This window comes from Bos taurus, chromosome 5, assembly GCF_002263795.3.
Source record: "Bos taurus isolate L1 Dominette 01449 registration number 42190680 breed Hereford chromosome 5, ARS-UCD2.0, whole genome shotgun sequence".
In the NCBI taxonomy this organism is placed as follows: Eukaryota; Metazoa; Chordata; class Mammalia; order Artiodactyla; family Bovidae; genus Bos; species Bos taurus.
Window position 1 is genome coordinate 67192738 of NC_037332.1, and position 22370 is coordinate 67215107.

Genomic DNA, 22370 nt, shown 5'->3' on the forward strand with positions numbered 1-22370 from the left:
GCTCTTCTCTGCCTTAGAATCTCTGCACACATGCTTCTTTTTGCTTGACCTTCCGTCTGCTCCTTCACTTGCTTTACAGGTTAGATCTTCTCCGAGTATCTTCACTTGGCCACCCTATCCAAAGAATATTTCTCCCATTATAATTCTTTATTTTATTGCCTTATGTTTTCATTTTTTTAAACCTATCTCCCTAAATTATTGGAAAAGAAACTACAAAGAGAAGAGCAGAAGAAAAGAAAAAGCCAAAAAGAGAAGCAAAAACAACAATTTAAAAAACCTTCAAAAAGAAAAATGAAGGAAAAGCAAGAAATTGGAAGGAAATAAGAATAAAATTTTTAACCTTCCTGGAGGAAAAAAAAGCTCATAAAATTTTTAAATAAATGCAAAGGTTGTATGTGCCGCAAGTGAACATTGTAACCACTTTTTCCCCTAAGTCTTAGGTAATGGTTTCTAACTTTTCTGCCTTCAAAATCCTATAAGTCGATTTTCCTTGAATTCTGGTGACTACAAAATTCTCTAATTTGGAAACTTATCAAAATGAAGCCTAAGCATTTGAAAAAGTCATTATGAGCCACTAGAAGAGTCTAATGCTTCTTTTGTCATTGTAAGTTTGCACAGCGAGCATCCAAGACAAGTTTTAAAATAAAACGACCCTCTCTTAGGACCACGGGTACATGAGGCATCATTTCCTCACAATAGCCTGGCCCTCTCGCCTCCTTTTCTCCTCTGCAATGCCTCTTTGTAAATCCCAGGTGTTTGTGGGCATAAAGCCCATCTGAAGGGAGTTTATTGTGAAGAGTTCTTTCTTTGCCACTTGTTCTAAACCTGTTAAGAGAGTGCTACATGCCTTAGACCAAATCTCCATAAAAATCAAGAAACAAGAAGTTTTCTGTACTCCTGCCCGACAGCCACACTATGACATTGGTTCGACAGCTCTGTGACCCTGTATTGTCCCAACTTTATTCACTAGTCTCTTTTTCTTTTTCTCCCTCCCTCCCTTTTTTTTAAGCCTTTATTGGCATTTTTTTATCTACTGTAAAATGAAAAGGAGGAGGTTGGTTTTTTGTTGTTGTTTTCTTTCAGCACCCTATGTGGCAGCTAGAAAAAGCTATCTGCAGTTACTGTAGTAATGGTTTCAAGAAACACCTGCAAATCAAAGAAAGACACCAGAACAGGGTCTTCAGATTTTTTTTTTCTTCTTCCCTCAGAGTTCCTTCTTGGCCATTATAGAGTAGGCTCGGGAATGAATTTATGTGACAGCTATGAAGTTAGTATTAAAATTGTGAATAGTGCCTAGCAGTTTTCACGCACTTACTATGAGATCGCCTCAATTTGCCACACAGCGGTGAATAGGGTGAGGAGGGCGGGGTGTCAAATGAATGGGAGGAGGAGGGACTGTGAATGGGGAAGGTTTCCCTGGAGGGAGCAGCACGGTAGTTACAAGAGAAGAGTGATTTATTTTTGAAATTTCAGATAGAAAAGCCAAGAGAATCTGCCTAAACGTCCTGAAGCACGAGGGTGAAGGATGTGAGATAAATGATAGGTTTGTACACATTTAGAAAGTGTCGACGCCAACTCTAGAATCAGGGACCGGGCGCGGGGTGGGGATAGGGGGTGCGATGCTAAATCCATTCCTCTGGTCTTCCAAAATTGAATATTAAATGCCAGCAGGGAGCAGATGTGGGTAGGGGCTGCAGAATGGGGGTAAGGGCCACGGAAGGAGGGGGTTAAGCGTTTAGTTCAATGGAAATTAACCACTTGGGGAGAATTAGAAGAGAGCTGGAGCGGACTGGGCGGGGGAGCGTGTCTATTCTGGCTAAGGGATTTGGGGAGGGCATTCAGAAAAATGAGGTGAGCCAGCCTGCAAAAGCAGGGTGGGGCGTGCCCTCCGCCGGCCTCATGGCCCCGCCCCCGCAGCACCCGCAGCTCCCCCACCCCCCGCATTAGCATGCGGGCCGCAGCGGGCCGGCAGGGCGGGGGAGGGCAGCAGTGGGATCGCCGCGCGGGGCTCATTGTGGGCCGCGCTCGCCTCCGCGGGGGACCATCTGCTCGCTGTCAATGCATCACCTGCTCGTCTGGGCCGTCGCCGGGGCAACGGGGGGCGGGGGATTAAGGAGCGTGTGCTTCTCGTCCCCGCCGCGGCGGCGGCGGCGGCGGAGGGGAGGAGAGCTGGGCGCTCCTCTGCTTCCCGCAGCCCTGGGACAGGTCTGCCCGGCGGAGGGCCCCGGCGATCACCGTGGCGAGCGCGGGCGCTCGCCGCTGCCCCTCGAGCTTTGCAAAGGCACCCGAGCCGCCTCCACTCGAGGAGGTGGCGGGAATCTCGAGGTGGGGCAGAGAGCAGACTCACCCAGAGGGCGAGAACTGCGACTCTCGCGTCTACCTGGAGCTGCGTGGGCCAGGTCCGGGGGCGGGAAATGGGGGACGGTGGGTGCCGCCCTCCGCCTCTTCCAGGGAGCTGGCCCGCTCAGCCCGTCCCTGCCGGCGCAGCGCAGTTCAGAGCCCTGCAATCTCTGGGCAGCCACAATGGGGTCAGTGTCACGGGTAGAACTTCCTGGGCTCCGGCCTACCATCCAAGTCACAGATAACTTCCCCACCTCTCCTCTGACATTCTAGTCTGCGGATCATCGCCAAGACTGGAGGAGCCTTGGAGATCAGAATATGAGTGATACCTGCTCCTTGGGCTTACCTGAATGGGCTGCTTTTCCACGGAGGGGATAATTCTAGAGATAAAAACCCCAAGAAGTCCTGAAATCCCTCTTCCACCCACTCCTATTCCTTGCACTCAGCATAATTTTTGAAGACAGGAGAAGCTTAGTGAGTGATGCAGCCGACAGCAGGGGGCAGAGCTAGGCTGCAGATGAGAACAGGGCCACTGGGATTATATTTGATCCAAGTCATGCTCTCTGGTTTAGAAACTTCCACGAAAATCTATGCTGTGTCCTTGCCCATCTCCACACCACCCCGCAACTGGTCAAGGACACCAGCTGCACCAACAGAGGTCAGTGATCAACAAGGAACAGTTAACTGCCCCACCTAAACCTAATACGGCCCACAAAGAGCCAAGGAGTTGTTCAGCTTTAATCACAACTCATATCTGTTTTTCGTTTTTCTTTCTGTGCTGGCCAACTGCTTTCATTCCTTTGCAGAATAACAGAAGCAGTAGAAAGTTGAGATTCACTGAGCCCCAAGCTGGATGCCCCCATTCCCTCCCAGATCACCATCTAAAACACTTTCAGCCAGGTAAAATCCCAGCATGTTTCTAAAGCTTTCTGAGTCAAGAATACCCCAAATCTTTCTAGAATAGATCTCATTCCAGAAGCTGGCAACCCTTGAGGGACCAACAGTCTTTGTTGGACTAACTTAGTAACTCAAACCCACTTTCTGCAGTTCTGCTTTCTGAAGAAACAGAATTTGTCTTCTTTTCAAGTCAACCCTTTGTATTGAAGAAATCGTTACATTGTCTACTAATCTTCTCAAATTTTCCCCAGTCTTTTGCTACATTTTTCTTTTCTTTAATAAAATCAATATTTTAAGTTATGCTAAATCAGGTTTGTGATATTGACCTTCTATAACTTCTCCAACTAAAATCTCATATTCATCAAATAAATTTCTCCCACACTCTTATGATTTCTAGATATAAACACCATGAATTAGGTTGATTTTGTGATTAAAATTTCAAAATTTACTGTTACATTTATTTGTTGTTCCTATCATTTAATGTAAGAGAAAAAAGTCAACCATAAAAATATCTATGTGCTTTTCATGAGATGAAGGAAAAAGAAAAACAAGTGTGTAATGTAGAAACTTGCTTAAAAGATTTAAAAAAATCTACCCATCCAAAATTGCTTTTTTAACTTTCCAGAATTAAAGGTAAGAGTTCTTAGAAGGCATGCTCTTTGATTCAAAAGGTACTTCTGAATAGACAAAATCATGGCATCATTCCCACTATAGAAAAAATAATTGAAACCAAAAGATAAGTACCCCAAGATTGTTACAGACTGTGGCTGGGGATGTTCAGGGCACCTTCAACCCCACCAACCACCCAGCAGAGCAGCTTTCCCCCTCCAAAAGCACCTCAAAATGCTCTTAATCTGCTCTATTCCCACTTCAACAGCTGCTGGCTTCAAGACAGAGATGAGAACCCTTCACCAGTTCAACAAATAATCATTGAACACCTGCCATGTGTAAGGCAAACTAGACAAAGACCCCTCACTCATGGTACTCACTATTCAACAGGGGTACATAGATATTTTTTAATATTTATTTATTTTTGGCTGCATCAGGTCTTAGTTGCAGTATGTGGGACCTTTCACTGTGTTGCTCAGGCTTTTTTCTAGTTGCGGCTCGTGGGCTCTAGAGTACAGGCCCAGTAGCTGTGGCACACGGGGTCAGTTGCCCCACAACATGTGGAAGCTTCCTGGAGCAGGGATCAAACCTGTGTTGCCCACTGGACCACCAGGGAAGTCCTAAATTGATTTTTTTAACTCTTTATTCTTTTACCCAACAAATATTTCTTGAGCACCTAATTGACAATTTAGATAGAGGAAAATATACCCACAGGTAAGATATCTCTCTCAAAAGAAAAACACACACACAAAAAACAGAGCATAATGTAATTAATCAGAAAATATTATCAGTAGAACAAAGTGTCATGGAAGTATAGAGACAGCATCAGATGATTTTTGTCTAGATACAGCCGCACAGATGTCATAAACTAGACCATGAAGAGTTAGTAGGCATTCCCCAGCACCCAGATCAGGACCTGGCACATAGCAAATGCTCTAAAATAGTTGTTAAATGAACGATATGTTCTCTAAGTAAGGAATAAATTCCAGAGGAAGAAATCACAGCCTGAGCAAAGGCTTCAAGACATATTGTTTAAGGAATGAATGAACAATTCACTGTGAGCAAAACAAGGGAGAAGAAAGAGAAAGATGGACCAGTGGTGTGGAGGCATGTGGAGAAGAGACATGAATATCCTGCCAAGAATGTGGACTTTGTCTCGAAGACCAATAGTTTTTCGAGAGCAGAACACTTGTTTTAAGCAGAATCTTGCAAGAAACTCAAATACAATGAAATTGACCAAAATACAGCTGCCCTAGCTCAAAGAGGAATAGGATCTAACATCCTGCTTCCTGTCCACAACCTTGCCCACTAGGCACTGCTGGGGAACCCTACTATTTCCCCTTGAAATACTTTAAAAAAAAAAAAAAAAAAGTGCCCTGGGGAGTGGGCTATCACTGAACAGCATTAAGCATGAGAGTGTGAGTCTGGATGAAAAGGAGTCTAGGAAAGCATTTAGGTTGCTATTGAAATTGTCAAAGCACAAAATAATGAGGACATGTTAGATAGGTGCCACTGGTAGTGAAATGGATGACAAAGAGATTTCAAAGATGAAATCCTTAATATGAATGGTCTTTCTGCTTCAGGGAAAATAATTTCGCCTCTGGTACATTCTGAATTTTGGATATTTTTCAATAGTAATATGTAACAAACTGTGCATCATAACTATTACTATGCCCAACACATTCCCACACTTGCAGAAGTTTTGGAAAAAATATAAATTCCTTAGTACTAGCTGCTTCAGATGTGGCCCATATGTCAGAATATAGATTTTTGAGTCTTAAGATAAGCAAATGGAAGATTTATAAATATAACCAAAAGGAGGGTAGAGATGAGAGATATCTAATGCTCCTTTAACTTATTAATCAGGAGAAGCAATTATTGAGCAACAATCAAAGTTATGGTGCATAGTGACACTTCCCTGCACCCCCACAAATGTAAGCATTCAAGTGGTTTTCTTAAAAGTCACATGAAATTCGTCACTGATTACTTAAATTTAGCTACAACTGCACATTAAAAATTCCTCATGGGTAGAAAGCTTGCAATTTAAAGAATCCACAGCACTCTTGAACTGGGTAGGAACAAAGATATATACTCACACAAATAAGCTAAAGGAAAAGACACAGCAAAGGGGAGCTGAGAAGCTGAGGAAATTCACATGATGAAGATAGCTGGCATTTAGCCAAAACTGAAAACTATAAATATTAATCAGATGAGAATCAGTGTCACTTTACTGCAAGAATGTTCTGTAATTAAAAGGGTGGATATTGTGTTGTGCATGTTAGCACAATTGCCACCCATAACATTGGATGCCAGCAGCTCCTGAGTGCTAGAACACAGATCTCTAAGGATGTCACCTAGCAGAGGATTTACTACATAAGCATCAGACATTTACGTCAAATTCAAATAACACTCTAAAATAAAGGGAGAAGAAATACCAGAGTTTCAAAATTATGTTTCTGTCTTGAAAAGGCAAGAAAAGTAATACTCACTGGATGCCTGTTAAATGCCAGGCATCTTCTAGATGCTTTCCATACATCATGTCACTTAATCCTTTTAATTCAAGCTTGTAGACAAGGTGTCATCATAACCACATTTCAAAGATACAACAGTTCCTAAGTTGGCTTTGCAATCCAGGATATGGCTGCAGGTGAGTGTCTGAAGTGGAGCTAAAGTGAAGTATCCCTGACACTGACAAGTTTACAATCATAAGATTAGAATGCTGGATCATCCACATGAGCACTGAGTCTCCCAGGAAACTGATGACCTTAGAGTCGATGAGAAGGGTGGGAAGGAGGCACCAAAGCTCTCATTTGGGAAAATGAACAGTAACTCTACTAAGTTTCAGTGGTCAGGCAAAGGATGTTTGGGCAACCTACCAGGTATGTCAAAGGAGAGGGGATTGTTAATGGTTGAAAGAGCCAGTAGGGGCACAAAAGAATATTGTTCCCTTCTTTCTTCTGTGTCTGATCAAAGATAAGTGAGGATGAACAGCTTCTGCCCCAGGGGGGTGCAAAGGAAGTCATCCTGTCAAAGGAAAACAAGTTTTAGTTAGGTCAGAAGTGGAGGGACCTTTGAATGAAGAGGCCAGGAATGCAAAGGGGTTCCGATTAGGTCACTGTGTTGTCTCTTCCTTGCCTACAATCTAAATCCACATCCTTCAGGGTTATCTCAACCCTCCATGATATGATCTTGTCCCATTGTGCCCTCACTAGTGTTTAACAACCAGCTCTCTGGGAGGATAAAGTCCTGATTTGTTGCCAATTTCCATGATGTAAATACTCCAACCAAACATGACTGACTTCCAGCTTCCAACGTGCCATTAGTGAGAGCAGAGTTGGGGGAAGATATGCACAAGCAGCTTTTGAGGAGTCAGTGCAAGTTGACTCACAAACACCACTGCCCTTACTCTTTCATGTTTTCCTGTCTCTTTTTCCCACCCTGTATTCTTGTTCAAAGATGAGGCTGCTCACTTGTGCAAGCTCTACATTGCACACCGTGGTAGTGCCATGTTCATCACAGTCCTCACTGGTATGTCTGTGTAATATGACAGTTACCCTTCAGATGGTGAGAAATATAGAGAAAGATGCCTTCCTTAATTTGCACAAAGGGCATCATTTGGTTTTCATGCTACTCAAAGACCACATACTGCAAGTCATAAGCCAAATCCAGCCCACAGACATGCTGGGTTTAAAAATGCTTGCTTCTTTTATTTTTTAACTACCTTGCTAACATTTAAAAATAGAGAAACAAACCCCCAAATGTCTAAGTTCTCTTGAAAAAATCAGAGCAGGCTGTATTATTAACATATGGAAAGTTCTGACATCTAAAGCAAGATTGTCATTCAAAAGATATCAATATCCTTCAGTCATCCTGAATACTTACCATTTTTACCTCAATAGTCCATTGGAATCTATGTCATCTGGACTCTCCCCTGCAGCTCCTCTTTTACCTTCACTCAGTTTCTAGAATAGTCTTTCCACCTTGGCACCTTGCACCTGCCATTCTTTCTGAAACTCTCCACTCTCCACCCTCTTCACTTGCCCGATTCCTACTCATCCTTCCATTCCAATTTAGACATAATTCCTACCATCAGCTCTCACCAAGACTTCCTAACAGCTTCCAACCTCCTTGTATCCAGGCCATGGGCCACAGAGCACTTGGAGTGACCTTTTTAAAATGTAAATCATAGCACAGTGCAATTACAATGAAACACAGACTCCTTAAAATGACCTTTAAATAACTGTGAGATTCGGACCTCTCTCCATTCTTTGTCACACTGTCTCCCTTTCTCCTTCACAAGCACACTGCACTTGTGCTCTGGCTGCCCGCTCTGCCTGGAATTCTCTTTCCTAAGTCTTCATAGACCCCATATCTTCATATCATTCAGGTCTCAGAGCCAATCACCTGCATGTTCTCAGAGAGGCTTCTCAGTCATCTATATAAATGAGCAGCCCTCTTCCCTACCAGCCTCCCTCCCTTCCTACCATCACATCCCTTTGTTGCATTTTTCAGATATCCCCCAGCACCTCCAGATCACAGCTCCTGGTGGTGGATTTGTTGATCTGCACTTCTATTAAGCTGCTGTGAATGGTTCTGATTCACCAACTTGGGATGCCCGGGCTATAGTGGAGGTGATGGAATTCCAGTTGAGCTATTTCAAATCCTGAAAGATGATGCTCTGAAAGTGCTGCACTCAATATGCCAGCAAATTGGGAAAACTCAGCAGTGGCCACAGGACTGGAAAAAGTCAGTTTTCATTCCAATCCCAAAGAAAGGCAGTGCCAAAGAATGCTCAAACTACTGCACAATTGCACTCATCTCACATGCTAGTAAAGTAATGCTCAAAATTCTCCAAGCCAGGCTTCAGCAATACGTGAACTGCGAACTTCCAGATGTTCAAGCTGGTTTTAGAAAAGGCAGAGGAACCAGAGATCAAATTGAAAACATCCGCTGGATCATGGAAAAAGCAAGAGAGTTCCAGAAAAGCATCTATTTCTGCTTTATTGACTATGCCAAAGCCTTTGACTGTGTGGATCACAATAAACTGTGGAAAATTCTGAAAGAGATGGGAATACCAGACCACCTGACCTGCCTCTTGAGAAACCTATATGCAGGTCAGGAAGCAACAGTTACAACGGACATGGCACAACACACTGGTTCCAAATAGGAAAAGGAGTACATCAAGGCTGTATATTGTCACCCTGCTTATTTAACTTATATGCAGAGTACATCATGAGAAACTCTGGGCTGGAAGAAGCACAGGCTGGAATCAAGATTGCCAGGAGAAATATCAATAACCTCAGATATGCAGATGACACCACCCTTATGGCAGAAAGTGAAGAGGAACTAAAAAGCCTCTTAATGAAAGTGAAAGTGGAGAGTGAAAAAGTTGGCTTCAAGCTCAACATTCAGAAAACGAAGATCATGGCATTTGGTCCCATCACTTCATGGGAAATAGATAGTGAAACAGTAGAAACAGTGTCAGACTTTATTTTTGGGGGCTCCCAAATCACTGCAGATGGTGATTGCAGCCATGAAATTCAAAGAGGCTTACTCCTTGGAAGGAAAGTTATAACCAACCTAGATAGCATATTCAAAAGCAGAGATATTACTTTGCCAACAAAGGTCTGTCTAGTCAAGGCTATGGTTTTTCCAGTAGTCATGTATGGATGTGAGAGTTGGATCGTGAAGAAAGCTGAGGGCCAAAGAATTGATGTTTTTGAACTGTGGTGTTGGAGAAGACTGTTGAGAGTCCCTTGGACTGCAAGGAGATCCAAACAGTCCATTCTAAAGGAGATCAGTCCTGGGTGTTCTTTGGAAGGAATGATGCTAAAGCTGAAACTCCAGTACTTTGGCCACCTCATGTGAAGAGTTGACTCATTGGAAAAGACTCTAATGCTGGGAGGGATTGAGGGCAGGAGGAGAAGGGGACGACAGAGGATGAGATGGCTGGATGGCATCACTGATTCGATGGACATGAATTTGAGTGAACTCTGGGAGTTGGTGATGGACAGGGAGGCCTGGCGTGCTGCAATTCATGGGGTTGCAAAGAGATGGACACAACTGAGCTACTGAACTGAACTGGCCAAAAAGTTATGGAAAAACCTGAGCTAACTTTTTGACCAACTCAATATAATAGGTGAGAAAAAAAAAAGTAGCAAGCATGTTGAGGATTGCTGTGGCTCATTGTTAGTGATTTGTTCCTTCTGAGTTTTTGTAGTTCAGTACCACAGTGATGGTATGATACCACAAACCCAGCATGCTTTTATTATCATCAGTTCCCTGTCTGTTTATTAGTGATTTCTAATGCTTCCATCATCAAAATTCTACAGAACTGCTAGAAACAAAACCACAAATTCCTCCAGTCCCCATGAAGAACAGTTATGATCATACTAGTGAATGGATGGAGTGTAGGATGGACACCCAGAGGTGAACTCAGCAAGTTAATAGGATGAAACAAGCACAGACACATGTTAAGAAGAAAGCCACAGAATCTACGGGTGCTCAAGAATTGATGGGAAAGTGTCTAATGTCACGAAGAATTGTTAGATTAAAATCTTACTTAATGGTGATGAAAATACAAAGCCTAAAGGTAAAGAAAGAAATGGAAAGTGTCCATGTGATTAGCAAATGTGAATAAATCTTGTGAGTAGAGGGACTGTTTTGCTGCCAGGGTGAACATGAGAGTCACAGAAAAATTATTTCCCAGCAGCTTTGCAAGCTTTTGAGTTTCTCTTAGCAAAATTGATGCCATTTGGTATGTCATTTCCATGACAAGCTTCCATATTAAATACTTAAATAGGAAAAAAAAGTCCCAAGTCAAATCTGAAAGCCTACATCCAATCACCGGAAATGCAATTCAGTCAGTATAAGACTGACAGTATTGAAGTTGTCCACCCCCCTGCTAAGAAGAAATATCACTCTTCTCTGAAATTTCCCTCATTTCCCAATTTGATAGAATCTCTCCTAGGACTATACATATATATATATATATATATATATATATATATTTATATATATATTTATATATATATACATACACATACATATATATTTATATGCAATATTTTAGTTAATCCTCACAAGAACCCTTTGAGGTAGCTACAATATTTTCCCCATTTTATAGATGAAGTCAACTGAGACTTAAGGATGTTAAGTAATTTACTCAAGTCCATACAGCCAAAAGGTGATTAGGATGCTATTTACATTCAGCCCATCTGATGCCAGAATGAAATAATTTGTAAAGCACTCAGTTCAGCAATCGAATGCTTAGAGTGATCTTTTCAACACTAGGGTTTCCTCATGCCCCTCCCCATCTGCACCATTTGGTAGGTATTAATCCTACACTACCTTATGCTCCAAATTATGCAATGTTTATTGCTGAAGAATTGGGAAGGATACAAGAGTAAGTCTATAAAGTATCTCACTCCTTCTGAAGTTAATCACCACCCAACTAAGAAGCTCAAGGAAGAACCATTTTGCCAGAACATTTCCAAATCTGCCATTTTCAAAGGAAAAAAAAAACATAAATCTCAGCCCCTGAGCCAAGACTGAACACCTGTAGACAGACTTGAACATGCAGTTTAAACAATAACCAAAAAAGCATCCTTGTACAAAATACAGATGAGACTGTCAAAGGAAAGAAAATGGTAAATCACAGTGAGTTTCCAAGCCTGAACCAATTTAGCATCACTTATGAGCAGAGCAGGTACTGGATATTATACCCGGGGACCCTGACTCTAACCAACGTTCATTTTTATTCTGAATTCCTGTTTTGAGCAGTACAACCCCGCAAGCTTTCAGAGGTCACACCCACAGGTGGTATATAATAAATCCTAACAGACACTTTCTCTTTTCTTCCCTAAACACATAATAACAATTTCCACATCCTGTTTCAGCTTAGACCTCTAGACTTTCTGAACCCAGGGAGTTCTGACATGGAGATATAATTTTCTTTAAATCCCTCTGAAGCAATCCTTTCATCTGTGATAAAATTACAGTATCACACTCCCTCCCTCCTTTGTGAGATAGACTCAAAAGAAGCTGGGTCATAAGTATTCGAGGACAGAAAACTTTGATGTGAAATCAATAATCATATATTTGCCTCTTTTCTAATGACTGCAATTTGGGTTTTGGCCCATCTTTAATCCTTGTTGCACTTCTGCATACTGCACTTCTCCTCTGTATCCTAGACCTGCACATCAGGGCCAGCCCCCTCTTCTCCCAACACTTCCCAAGCAGCTAGGAAGTGACAGACATCACCTGGCCACTTTGGAGAGATATCAAGGTACCCTTCCATGAGGCTGGGTGACAAAATTTTCCATCCTGACTCTCAAGAGGCTCCCAGGTGAGAGTTCCAATTTTTAAAGCCCCCAAAGAAGAAATGGCAGAGAGGCAGAGAGGCCTTTGAAAAGAGAATTTCATTCACCAAAGATGTGAGTCTCATTATGACCTTCAGTTGGAGCCCAGTGATGTTTAGAAAGTTGAAGAAGTAAAAGATAACCAAAACAAATATTTTATATGTTTAATATATATTTAGTAGAATTATATTTTATATAATTTATATCAGTAATAGTATGCGTGCATGCTAAGTCACTTCAGTCATGTCTGACTCTGTGACTCTATGGACCATAGCCCGCCAGGCTCCTCTGTTCTTGGAATTCTTCAGGCAAGAATACTAGAGTGAGTTGCCATGACCTCCTCCAGGGGATTTTCCCCACCCAGGGATCACACCCATGTATCTTATGTCACCTGCATTGGCAGGCAGGTTCTTTACCACTAGCACCACCTGGGAAGCCCTAATAGTATACATTTATATAACCACATTATATAATGTGTATAATAAAATTATAGAATACATGTATGTATATATAGCATATGTATATATACATACATATATATATATATATATATTTTTTTTTTTTTTAAGTTGCTCAGTCACGTCTGACTCTTTGTGACCCTATAGACTATACAATCCATGGAATTCTCCAGGCCAAAATACTGGAGTGGGTAGCCTTTCCCTTCTCCAGGGGATCTTCCCAACCTAGGGATCAAACCCAGGTCTCCTGCACTGCAGACAGGTTCTTTACCAGCTGAGCCACCAGGGAAGCCCAAGAATACTGGAGTGGGTAGCCTATCCCTTCTCCAGCAGATCTTCCCAACCTAAGAATGGAACCAGAGTCTCCTGTATTGCCTGCAGACTTTTTACCGGCTAAGCCACCAGGGAAGCACACATGCATTATAGACATGCATGTATATACACACATATACATACATTCATATATGAGATGTAACAAAGATTATCACTATAAAAACACCCTTTAATCCTCACTTGGGGGTGTAAGGCATTTCAAGCTGGTTCACTCCATCACTCAACTCTCCTTTCTCTTATTCCTCCTAACTTTGCTCTCACACTTTCTAGAAACATACATATATTCACTTACTCAAAAGAGCCACTGACGTGTTCGTGCATCTTCAAAAAGTTTGTACAGCTAAAACCAGGGCAAGTAGACATGTGTCCCTTGGTCATTAAGTTGGCCAATAATGTAACATCCTTGACGAAGTCAGTAATGGATTGATGCCTTTCTAACAGCTATTCCTTAAATATTCAAATTTTTACATTTCTTTACAGTAGAATTAGTCTTGAAATATAAAAGTATACTTTTAAAATTTACATATTTAAAGCCCTAGCTTCACTGTTAGGAAATGGAAGCTAGCTATATACTCTTGCCTTAAATGTGCTTTAATCTACTCTGCAAACCAGAAGTCCAGGAGGCAAACTGACCAGTCTCCTGAGAGCAGTTTGAGAAGTGAGTGCAAAGATTTGCACCTGCTCCTTGGGAATCTTGGTCCTTTCCCAAGAAGATGAGCCATATTTTCTTTCCCATCATGATGGTTCTGAACTGGAAGTACATATTTTCTCCCTCGCATCACATTTTCAGTAATATTTTGGTTCCTTTCATGGAATTTATAGCAAAGAGCCCAAGTGGCCTGCCCTCCAGTGAGACTTTGGGAAACTTTCGGGACTGTTGCTGGGGATGGGGAGGATGCTGGCCTTGACTGTGGACACACACCTAAAACACCTACTGCTTTCTGCCCAGCATCCGTTCCAGTTTCTTCAGGCAAGAGTCTGCTAACAGTCCTTTAGGAAAATGCTCACCCCCAACTTTCAATTCATCTGTCCAATGGGGCATGTGTCCCAAAAATGGCACAGTAACCAATTCGGAGGTCAGGATGTTTGCATGAACCCTCAGGAAAGGGGAACTTTTTCTAGGAGGTTTGACAAACTGGTAGAAGGGAAACCTGGAGTTCCACTTGGCCATTTCCTGCCACCATGTGAAAAGAAAGATGAGACCACAGGGAGGGAGCAGAGATTCCAGAAAGAAAAGGATTTCTGAGGCCATGACTTCATAACTGATCTAGCCATGCGTAAGGCCAGTTATGACCCAGAATATCAATTACACAAACAAATACCTTCCCTTCTTTGCTTAAACCCATCTGAGTTAGGTGTTTTTGGTCCCTTGCAACTAAAGACGTCCTGAATAAAAGCAGGCTGTATAATCAGACTTTTCCTCCATAACCAAAAAAAAAAAATTATTTTAAGATTTTACCCTCAGATTAGGAGGTGAGGTCTTTCTCTGAGGATGGATAACAGTCCATCTCTGGATCTGGATCTCTAAATTTGCAAGAAAATTAAAACAGAACCAAAACCCACTTGAACTAAATGCATCAACAGAAAGAGCATTCAGTCCTTTAATAAGCATTTATTAAGCACTAAATGCTTGCTGGATAAGTCACTGTGCCCAACATTGGGACAGCCTCTGAAAGAGAGGTAGCATTGCTCTCCTGTTGCTCACAGTCCCCAGAGGAAGCCAGAATATGAGTAAGTACTATGCCACGTGACGACAGGTGTTTTGGAGAAAAATAAAGCTGGATGGGGATTGTGGGGGGGATAGGGAATGGTAGGGAATGGGGGATGGGTTGATAGGAGAGGCCTCTCATCTGAGCAGAAACCTGGAGACGTTGTGGGAGGGACACACACAGCTCTCCGTGGTGGTGGGCAGAGTGGGGGGCAGGAGGCGGGGGTTGGGGGGCGGGGAGGGAAAATGGTTCAGGTCAGAGGGTGGAGCACCAGGGAAAACTCAAAGGTGGGAATGTGCTGGGCTGTACCCATGATCAGCCAGGAGACTGATGTGGTTGAGACAGGTAAGGAGGGATCCAAAGGAAGTAAAGTCAGAGTTAGGAGAGAGGCCAGATCCTGGGATCCCCCAAGGCATTGGAAAGACTATACTTTGACTCTGACTCAGATGGGAACCACTAGAGGGTTTTGAGAAGAGACGAGATACGACCTGACATCACAAAAAGAATCAAATAGTTTCGCTTTAGAAAGTGAGTATGGGGATGGGCAGGGCGGGGTAAGACAGGGGCTGAGGGAGAAGTCTCTAGGTAATCCCACTAAAGCTTTTAGACAGAAATAGTATAAAAACCTCCAAATCCAAGTAGTTTGTTGGTATGATACTGTAAAGGGAAGAAATGAAGACTACTGAAAATGATTCACAATTATACCGGCCGGTGAAAGAGTTCAAAACCATAGTGCAGAAATAATTATTTCAGTCTCTCACAGTTCCAGACCAGTGGCTCTCAATCAGGGGAACATTTGACAATATCTGAAGACCTCTGGGGTTGTCATGATTTGCAGCAGGCAAGGCGGGGAGAGAGTGCTCCTGGAAGCTTGCGGATAGAAGCCAGGGAGGCTGCTGAACATCTATAAGGCCCAGCACAGGCCCCCACTGACAAAGAACTATCCAGCCCCAGATGTCAATAGAGCTGAGGATGAAAAACCCGAGTCTGGAGGATGTAAAGACTCATTGTTCTTAGTTTTTGTGTTAGTGATTCTTAAACTGGCAATAAATATGAAATCAGAGAAGCACAAAATGGATTTGATTATTTTCCTCCTTGGGTAAATCATTTGAAAGGCAAAGATTATAGCTGCTATTTTACATTTAAGAACAACTTATTAAAAAAAAAATGAACAGTGGCCTATGTTCTCAAACAGACCATTGGGGGTAAAAGTGACATAAGAGTATTCCTAGATTTGCAATGGAAGAAAACTTAATTTTTTTAATATGAAAATGTCATTCCAGAGAAACAAAAGTACCTGGCACAGATTTTGCTTTGGGGAGGAAAATGCCTTTGAAAACCCAACTAGTTGCATAATTAAGTGATAATGAATGCAGAGCTGTACTTTGTATTCCATTCCAGCACATTGGAGTTGAATCTGAGCTTGAAAAGCTAAATCCCTCAGTGTTCTGGCCCCTCATCAGTGAAGTGCAAATCAAGGCCTTTAACTGCTACAGAAGGGGTGGCTCCAAAAAAAAGTGTGAACTACAAATATGATGTTTTCAAACTGCCTGCTTTCTAATGATATGCTAACTGTATGTAATAAAAAGAGATGCTTCATTGGAACAAGAAAGCGAACTATCATATGTGATGTTTTATGTACAATGGAGCAATAATCTACTTAAAATAAAATAAAGGCTCTTAAATTCCATTTTCTATGGTGAGCAGAAACACTTTCTGGATTTTTAACTCACTGATGGTTGTACCTAGAGAAAGACTAAATAATATTTTATATTTGTGCTCTAGCCAGCATTATGTATCAGAAAGATGTGTGAGAGTACATATGCGTGTTGGAACGAGCTTTCTCCTAGGTTATAGAAATGCAACATTGTACAGTTAGTCCTTGGAAACTAGTTTTAAACTAAACTGGAGAAACACTAACCTTAATAGAGGCTCTGCAAACAAGAAATTCATGACTTGATGAACTACTTAATATGTTCTCATCATAATTAAAGAACATAATATAGCAACCTGTGGCTAGGCAATCATTCAAAGGAGCCCATATCATTCGATTTTTTTTTTTTAAAGAACTAACCATTTAAATTTCCTTACTTTTGGCTGTGCTTCGAGGCATGCGGGATCTTCCCCAAACAGAGACAGAACCCGTGCTCCCTTCAGTGGAAGCGGAGTCTTAACCACCAGACTGCCAGGGAGGTCCTGATACTGAGGTTTAAAAATGAACAAGCATAAAGTTAGGACTTCCCTGGTGGTCCAGCGATTAAGAATTTGCCTACCAATACAGGGGACATCGGTTCAGTCCCTGGTTGGGGACTATCCCACATACCTTGGAGCAATTAAGCCTGTGCACCACAGCTATTGAGCCATGCTCTAGAGCCTATGAGCCACAACTAGTGAGCCAGCAGGCTGCAAATCCTGAAACCCTCACACCTGGAGCCCATGCTCCACAAGAGAAAGCCTGCACAGCAATGAAGACCCAGTACAGCCAAAAATAAATAAATATATATTTTTTAATAGGATAAAGGTGGAAGAGATAGAAATTTGTTTTTGCTTCTATTCAAATTACTATTTTCTCAAATAAGGGATAAAACAAAAATTCCACATACAAAGAATTTAGGAGGTAAGCCTGCTGCTGCTGCTAAGTCACTTCAGTCGTGTCCGACTCTGTGTGACCCCATAGACGGCAGCCCACCAGGCTCCCCTGTCCCTGGGATTCTCCAGGCAAGAACACTGGAGTGGGTTACCATTTCCTTCTCCAATGCATAAAAGTGAAAAGTGAAAGGGAAGTCGCTCAGTCATGTCCGACTCTTCACGACCCCATGGACTGCAGCCCACCAGGCTCCCCCGTCCCTGGGATTCTCCAGGCAGGAACACTGGAGCAGGTTGCCATTTCCTTCTCTGGTGCATGAAAGTGAAAAGTGAAAGGGAAGTCGCTCAGTCGTGTCCGACTCTTTATGACCCCATGGACTGCAGCCCAGGCTCCTCTGTCCGTGGGATTTTCCAGGCAAGAGTACTGCAGTAGGGTGCCATTGCCTTCTCCGGGAGGTAAGCCTAATAGGGAGCAAAACACATAATCTAATGTATGTTCAAGTTCGAGTACCATTTTTATAAATAGGTAGAGTTAAACATCTGACAAAAAAACAAGGCTCTACAATAAAGGAGTAAACAAATGACAGAAGCTGTGAGAAAACACACATCCATTTAATACAACTAGTATCTACTAGTTTTAACAGAGAGCACAGATTCTTGCTTAGCTTTGACCCCAGGCACATGCTTTGGTGCAACAGCCCCGGAAGGAACCGACCAGTTACAGATCTGCTAAAGGGACTGCCAGGAAAGACCAGGACAGTGATCATACCAGGCTGTCCGATCAGCCTGTTCCCTATACAGTGGTAACACAATAATGGAAGGAAGAAGTTTGGGCAAACCAGATTGGTGACACAGTAAGACAGACCCTATATAGATGTGTGTGTGTCCCTTTTATAAATATACATCCATCCAACTCTTTTTTGCTTAAGAACTCTCTGGGTGAGACAAGGAAGTAGCTGCTTCTGCTGGATCCGGTCAAACCAGTATAATTAATTAATCATGCATATCCATATTGCCCTGCCTTTACTGCAAGCTGACATTCCTGTACCAACACAACTGTGGACTGGGAAGCTTGCAATCTGCAGCAAGAGATTTGGATAGAAGTAGTCAAGGTCATGGGCTTCCCTGGTAGCTCAGATGGTAAAGAATACGCCTGCAATGCTGGAGACCTGGGTTTGGTCACTGGGTTGGTAAGATCCCCTGGAGGAGGGCATGTCAACCCACTCCAGTATTCATGCCTGGAGAATCCCCATAGACAGAGGTGCCTGGCAGGCTATAGCCCATGGGGTCACAAAGAGTCAGACAGGACTGAGCAATCTAAGCACAACACAGTCAAGGTCATAGCACAGAGAGTGGGATGTGAAGGAGGCCTTTGGGATGTCTTTGCTGATGCCAAACAGGAAATGGCATCAGCCTGCTTGAAGTTCAAGAGTGATGTGATCTATTTGATGGATGACCCACAAATTAAACAGACCATTTCAGATAAGTGGTTAGAGGGTTCAATGAGCTAAAACTTCTTTTCTGGTATTTTTAGATTTGAAGATACCCCTAAGATAGGCCAGTGTCACAAGAGAGGCTGGACTCTGGGAACTGTATTACTTGAGCTGTGCTTTGAACTATCAAATTTTTAATGGTAATGTCTTTTCTCACAAAGTGGATCTCTGTTACCCCTAGAATTTAGCTTTTAAAGACAGTCTTTAGCACGATCCTGCTCAGGAGGAAGAACTAAGAGCCACAGAGGACATAGTTGGGATTTGAAAGAAAATTCATTGAAGCATCATTTTAAATAGTTTCTTCTGAAAGAAGGTGTAAAATAATGGTATGGCTATGGATTTTACCTCCATTTTTTTTTCCTTCTTTGTCACCATAAATCAGAAAAAAAAATTAAGCAATATTGCAAAGGCAATAGAAATATTTTAATGCCTCTGAAGGCCCAGCAGAAATGAAAACACTTCTGTCTAGATAGAAAGGTTAAAGAAATTTTGACTTTTGAGAGAGATGCACAGATGTTTTTTTGAACTCTAAGCAATAAATTGGCTCACAGGCTTGCTTCAGTGTGACATACTTGTCAGAGTCCCTGATGACAAATAACAGAATCTACCTTGGCTGGTTTAAGCAGAGAGGGATTTATTAAAAGTTATGTAAAGTAGCCACCCCACAGGATTCTCTAGAGAAATATTACTGCCAACTCTGCTCAGCATCCTCTCTTGGGACCCAGTACCACAAGCTCCCACTGTTGCCCCAGATGAAGAGTGTATCATTGCTCCACCACACCCAAAAGCCTGACTCACCCCCACGTGTGGCCAGCTCCTCTCACTCCCATCTTCTAAATCAGATCTCATGTGGGTGGTCCCATCTGACAGAACCTGTCCACACACAGGCACCCCAGGTGTCAGAGAGTCCAGGGACCCGGGCTTGCAAGGTGAGAAATCATCAAAAAGTAGAGAGAATATTCAAAGTCATTCATTCAACAAATGACAGCCACAAGTGAAAAAAGTCCAATATGAATCCCAATCTACCTTTTTCATTCATATTTCTTCTCCCTAAACCCCACATTCTGGGCAGCCTGATCTCGTTATTATTTCCCATACGTCCTACTTCCCAGTTCTGGAATATGAGGCTTATTTAAGAAAACACAATGATGAGGCAAAAAAATCTGGATTTGAACCCAAGTCTATTCTCACAACCCAGGTTTTCCTCTCAGTCATGTGCCAAGAGTAAATTTAAAGTCTACTTTTCACATTGTTCCCAAATACCAAGTTCTCTGTATTAGCTACTTAGTACCAGATACAAAGCTGACAGCAATTTCATTCATTTCAACTGTTACGTTTTTAATGCTTGCAGTTGAGTCTTAGATCAGCCACCTAGAAATTATGTAATGTTTGGGCAAATTACTTAACCCTCTGAATCTGTCTCCTCATCCACAAAGTGGAAATAATGAGAGTTTCTCACACAGTTGATGCAACGACATCTTTGGAAACAGGGCACAAGCTTAGACTAGAATAGAGACAATGAATATCAGGGCCACACATCAAGGAAACAAAAACCAGCCTTATGCTTTAAGGGAGTAAGTAGGTGCATGTCTGTATGATTACAAAGGTCCCAGGAAGCCCTTCCAGCCCTCATCCAGGCCCCCTATACACACACACACACACACACACACACACACACACACACGCACGCGCGTGCTACCTGCTCATTGATGACTATAAAGTCAGGGAGCTGCCAGGGTACAACTATAAGAAATGGGGTTGACAAGATCATGGATTTGAATAACCTACTTTGAGACAGAAGTGAGGGTTATGAGGTCCCATTCTGAGAGCAGTGGTACAGGAAGAGAAGGGCAGAAGGCACAGGACACTGCACAGGCTTCTGGTGGCAGGAGATGGGCACCACAGAGGGCCACCTGGCAGTGGAAAGGCGTGATGTGGCCACTGAAGTGACCCGGACAGCCTTCAAAGGGGCAAATGACAAGCTCTGCTTGACTAACCTGGGGAGTGAGTGGTGCGTATAAACAACCCACAAGACCCAGGGTAGGGATCACAAAAGACCGGAAAACCATGATGTCCAGTTCACCTGACGACGGAAACAAACTACCCACAACTCCTGGGCAAGGCAGCTTGGAAACAAGCCTCATTGTCAAGAGGATGAAGGCAGGAACTGGCATCTAGCAGGCTCTTGTGGCTGGATAAGCACACCCCTCTCACTCCCAGAGAGGAAAATAACCCCAGCTCTGAAATATGTTAGTCTGAAGAACTATCTGTGTTTAGCAAGATTATTTCCTACATCTAACTTGGCTCAGTATCAATGTTGCTATTGTTGTTCAGTCACTGAGTCACGTCCAACTCTTTTGTGACCCCATGGACTGCAGCATGCTAGGCTTCCCTGTCCTTTACTGTCTCCCAGAGTTTGCTCAAACTCATGTCCATTGAGTCACCGAGGCTATCTAACCATCTCATTCTCTTCCACCCCATTCTCCTTTTGCTTTCAATCCTTCCCAGCATCGGGGTCTTTTCCAGTGAGTCGGCTCTTTGCATCAAGTGGCCAAAGTATTGGAGCTTCACCTTCAGCATCAATCCTTCCAATGAATATTCAAGGTTGATTTCTTTTAGGATTGACTGGTTTGAGCACCTTGCTGCCCAAGGCACTCTCAAGAGTCTTCTCTAGCACCACAGTTTGAAGGCATCAATTCTTCAGTGCTCAGCCTTCTTTATGGTCCAGTTCTCACGTCTGTACATGACTATTGGAAAAACCATAGCTTTGACTATATGGACCTTTGTCAGCAAAGTGATGTCTCAGCTTTTTAATATGCTGTCTAGATTTGTCAAAATGTGTATAGGACTTGCCTAAGGCCACAGAGATAATAACTGCTGAATCTAAGATAAAAATCCAGGTCTATAAGACCTTATTGTTACCGTCACTCACTCATTCATCCACTCAAGGGACAGGCATGTTTGGGTCCATGGCATGTGCTATAAACTTTGGGTAAACATAGTTGTTATTCAACTCCTGTGTGCATGCGTGCTAAGTTGCTTCAGTCATGTCCAACTCTTTGTGACCCTCTGGACCATAACCTGCCAGGCTCCTCTGTCCATGGGATTCTCCAGGCCAAGAATATTGGAGTGGCTTACCATGCCCTCCTCCAGGGGATCTTCCTGACCCAGGGATCGAACCTGAGTCTCTTAAACAGCTCCTGCATTGGCAGGCTGGTTCTTTATCACAAGCTCCACCTGGGAAGCCTATTCAACCCCTGCTCCTCCAAAAATGTTCCTTCTGCCAATTTAATTCAATTATTATTTTTACTCAGCTTAAGTAAGACTGAAAGGATAACAGAATCTGATCTTCCCTTTAGCCTTATTTTCACAAACCCTAAGACCCACTCTGCCTCTCCTTTTTCAAGGATTTCTTGTTCTTGTATTATCTGTTTGTTCTCTGGCCTTTAGCTCACTTACAAAGGAAGATGAAAGAGGAAATAAGCCCAGTGATTTGAGTCTCTCCCACCACCCCCACTCCTTCCTTCTGTCTAGGAGGAGAGCTTGGGACTATAGGGAGGAACCAAAAAGTGGTCTAGAACACTC

At 42.7% G+C, this 22370-nt stretch overlaps 1 pseudogene; it reads left to right on the forward strand.

Annotated features, from left to right (window-relative positions):
- Positions 1–6483: 6483 nt before the first annotated feature.
- Positions 6484–22370, forward strand: part of LOC112446821 (large ribosomal subunit protein uL22-like) — a 42940-nt pseudogene continuing 27053 nt past the window's right edge.